This window comes from Pipistrellus kuhlii, unplaced genomic scaffold (assembly GCF_014108245.1).
Source record: "Pipistrellus kuhlii isolate mPipKuh1 unplaced genomic scaffold, mPipKuh1.p scaffold_m20_p_35, whole genome shotgun sequence".
Lineage (NCBI taxonomy): Eukaryota > Metazoa > Chordata > Mammalia > Chiroptera > Vespertilionidae > Pipistrellus > Pipistrellus kuhlii.
The window spans coordinates 945,510-950,091 of NW_023425535.1; positions in this window are offsets into that span (position 1 = coordinate 945,510).

The following is a 4,582-nucleotide window of genomic DNA, read 5'->3' on the forward strand; positions in this document are numbered from 1 at the left end:
CAGGGGGAGCCTCCCAGCCACCAATAGGGGCTCCCATTGCCCAGCGCACAGCTGTTCCGAGGCCACTCTCCTGCTTGAAGCATGAAGGTCACCTCTCGGCCATCAGGCAGCCTCGTTGTGGAGGACACAGGGAGCCCGAGCCCAGAAAGAAAGGCCAGTGTTCTGTGTCTGTGCCCAAGAGAAAGTGACCAAGGCAGTGTCTGATGGGCTACTCTGGGGGTGGCCACTCCCACTTCTGCTGAGTGCAGCCACACAGACCACGCTGCGCAGTGTGTGCATGCCAGGAGGGGCATCACGGGAACACCTGGAGGCTGCCAGCCACAGGGCATCACAGGGAAGCAGCACAGAGAGGGGACTCGGTAAAGGACACCTAGAAGAGAGAGTGCGCGCCCCGCAGCCTGCAGGACCACTAACAAGAGGACAATGTCACAGGGAGAGTGTCAGGAGGAGGGAGCAGTTAATGGTCTCAAGTGCTACCAAGTCCAAGAGATGGAGCGGAGTGACGGAGTGAGCACAGAGATTAGGCTGCCGGGTCTGGGGGTCAGCGGCCAGGCCGGCATGACCACCCTGACATGGGCACAGGTAGAAACCACGTGTCAGTAAATAGACAAGTGAACAGAAAATAAAGAAATAATGAAAGGGAGTGGACAGCTAGACCATTTTCAGAAGCCTGAGGTGGGAAGGGAGGAGCGACCACGTGTGGTTTGCAGGGAAAGCAGGTCCTGCAGGAAAGCTTTGCTGTGCTGCAGGTGAGCACAGGGGAGAGGGGGAGGGGACCGGGGAAGACAGCGGTCCCAGGTCCCAGGGGACAGGCAAGAAAGCGTGTGTGAGGGTAACCCCTGTGCCCCCGCTGGGAGGAAAGGGCAGGGTGCAGCTAAGAGGAACACATGGGGTTTGCATGGCGCAGGTCTGAGGTTTCCATTTTATTCCGCAGACACTGAGATGAGGGATGAGGGGCGGGAGATCTGAAGAGGCCAAAGACTTAGACCGGCTCCAGGGATTTGCTTTGAGTGACGCCCATGAGCTTGTGCAAGTTTCCTCACGGCCAGCAGATGAAGACTGGCCCACACCCACACTTCAGCCTTCCCTGACTTCCCAAGCTCCCGGAGCCCCCTGGTTTCTGGAATGTGTGTGCTACTGCTACTGGCCCACCAGGTGTGGCCAGGCCTGGGGCAGCCAGTACCTGTGACACACCCACCTATTCGCAGCTTCACACCGAAGCTCCAGGCAAGGCCAGGGGAGAGAGGCCGCCTGGCTCAGGCCTGCATTCCACAGGTCACCTCCCGGAGCAGACAGGGGAGAGCTCCCTCACATCACCACTGCCTCTCTGATCCCGGAGCTGTGAGGAAAGCAATGCCCAGTCCTACCTGAGCACCCCTGTCTCCCTCCCTCCCCCATGCTGTGCGCCAGAGCCACAGAGCTGTCTCCGTCACGGGGCAGCTCTATGATGGACGCACCTGAACACCAGAGGGCGCAGCAGAGGAGTAGGGCTAAGGCTGCTGGCCCCCTCATCCCTGCTTTGTGTGAGCCTGAGCGAATGCACCTAACCTGCCCTGACTGCGCCCTCCTCTCCTCTGAGCATATGGGTGCTGTGAGCAATAGGGTGTAGATGTCGCACTTCACACAGCACCTGCACTGCAATCAATGCTGAGCAAACACTGGTTATTGTGACTGTCAGTGACATCAGCACTGGTTGTCACAGCCCTGGAAACAGGACATTTATTACCAAGCGGCCTGGGCTCCTGCAGGTGTATGGAATGGCCCTGCCTTCTTTGGCCGCAGCACACAGACAGGCTGGCTGGTGCGCTGAGAAATGGAACCACACAGAGAAGAAAGCTCTGGGGGAGCCGTCCTTCTGAAGAGCACTTTCCCTCCGCCCCGTTCTCCCTGAGGCAGGGCCGGCTGTGCCCAGTCCGCATGCTGGTGGCCGTGAGTGGATCCTGGGGCAACTACAGCTACCTAGGCTGGCCACAGAGAAGTCACTTTTCTTTGTTCACGTGTAACATCAGTTCCCACTTCCAGGAAGACTCCCTTAGACCCATCTTACAAGAGGAAACGAGGCTGGAGGGAGAATAGGAATGCCTCAGGCAACACGTGTGACCTGCCTAGTGAGCCTGCCCCTCCCTCCTCTCCCCACTTCTCTGCCCTGGCCGGCACCTCGGGGACCAGAAGAGGAGCCAGGCCAGTGAGAAAGCCCCAGCCCCAGCCTACCTCTCCCAGGGGTGTCCCTGCCCTTCTCAGAGCATTTACCTGGATTCTTTCAGGAATCACACCCATCTGGAATCCAGAACCAGGTCTGAACCACCCAATCAGTGCTGGAGCCTGCCCACAGCCCCTCACCCCCATGTTCATAGGGCTCCCTCGAATCATGGCCACCCATCACAGCCCGTCCTTCCGGTGGGGAATGGGTGTTAGGTCACCTTCCCCTGCTCAGAGCTAAGTTCCCCATCACTTCCACCCGCCAGTGCAGGTTTGAACTCATCAGGACACATGAGCATTGAAAGGGCACTTGCTCCGTGTAGCGTGCACGTGGCCCGTGTGCAGAGCTTCCGGGCTGCTGTGCTCCCAGCTCCCTTGGTGCCCTCTGCGCGCTCCCACTCTGCGAAGGTTTCACACAGCCGCCCTCAGCGCCCTCTTCTTCCTCTGCCCTCCCCTCTCAGCTCCTCACCAGCTCCCTGGGCGTCCTCAGGTTCCTCTAGGAAATGTTCCTCTTCTTCCCCGGCCCAGCAGCAGGTGCAGGTCAGACGTGGGTACCGGGCGCTTCACCACCTCCTCCGTCAGCCTCTATTGCAGGGCTTCTGGCCCTTGGCTCTTGGCAACCTTCCCTCGGGATTCTGAGAGGTCAAAGCAACTCCTGTGCCCAGCCAGGCGCCTCCTCGCCCCGCAGAGCTCCACAGTAGTCTGATGGGGAGGAGGGGTCATGACCTCCGTCAGAGTCTGCAGTTTCTTCAAGATGGGCCTCTCTGGAGTTCACCACATTTGCCTTTGCAATACGCCCTCCTCTCCTTCCATCACCAGCCCCACACCCCCTCTTCCTTCCACTTAGGGGCAGCCCTGCCCAGGCTGGGCCACCCGCAGGGATGGAAGAGCACCCCAACCCCCAGCCTCCAGTCCTCCACCTGGGCCCGGTGCGCAGGAAACGGCTGTGCAGGAGAGATGCTTCCAGCCGCGATGAAGCCTGAGGAAGGCCTCTGACCAACACGGCACAGCAAGTCCAGCAGCTCCGAGCCCACATGCCAGGGTCCCCCCATCTCCCGGGCAGGCTCCAGGCGCTGCCCAGGCCTCTGCCTGAGCCCCTCGCCCTCCCATCAGGAGCTGGCTGCCCTCCAGCACAGGCGGACCCACAGGGAGGAGCAAAGCCTGTCCTGCGCCCTGTAAAAATCAGGGATCACTTTTCCAGGGGCCAGCACATGCTCCTCCCAGACCATTTGACAGAAGCAGGCCATTGTCTCATTCCTGAACCGAAGCCACTGGGAGGTGAGGCTGAGGCCAGACCCGCCCCCCAAAGTCCTGAGGGGCTCCCTGTCTCCAGGGCCAAAGTGTCAGAACAACAGCATTGTGTCCACCCGGGGATGAAGGGGGATGCTGCGGGCAGCCAGCGGGAAAGGGCCTCCGGGCCCCGGAGCCTCGGCTGCCCCCGCCCCAGCAGCTCCCTCTGCGTCTGCGAGGTGCCGGGCGCCACAGAGACCCAGGAAGCAATGTTTGGGGAGGGGAGTCAGGTGCCGAGATCTGTGGGAAACGGGAAGTCTGCTGTAAAACACATTCAGCTAACCCAAGAAATAAGATTATGTCAAATCATACATTTTAAGCCTTGCTCTTGAAGGTCACATGAGCGCTGGCCGGTTGGTGGGAGCATCATCCCATGTACCAAAGGGTGGTGGGTTTGATTCCCGGTCCTGGCATATACCTAGGATATGGGTTCGATCCCCAGTTGGGATGCTTGTGGGAGGCATCTGATCAATGTGTGTGTGTGTGTGTGTGTGTGTGTGTGTGTTCTCCTTCTCCCTTCCTTTCTAAAACAATCAATACAAGCTTTATTTTAAGGGGGTAGTGATTTCAGGAAAAGCATGGGAGGAAAGCTAACACTTGGCATGGTTCAATCTGTTACATAATTTAGTAAATTAAGAATTAGTGAGAGCCCACAATTGCCAACGTTCAGAAGCCAGGCTTCTTGGCGCAGCCCTCGGGGCTTACTTTAAGAACCACCAATCCAGTCAAACCCTCTCGCTTATTTTCTGCAAGTTTCTGAGGCTCACAAATACTTTTGTGTTTCTCCAAGGTCACCAGTTAATTATTGTCATAGCAACTCCCCTCCCAAAGAATCGTGGTGATTTCCCACATCACACGTCCAGAGACGTGTCAGGAATAATGGACGGTCCCATGTGACGCGGGCCTGAGCTTAGTGTTCCTGGCCGGAATCCAAACCTGCCACAGACCCAGAGCTTTCTAAGCCACCTACACCCCAAAAAATGGGAGCTTAGAACTCTCTCAAAGGGTGTTCGCGCTGTTGATCCAGAGACACATCTCTCGCCCTGCACACTGGCCACCTCCGACACCGCCTCTCCAGCCCCGCGGCCTGAGG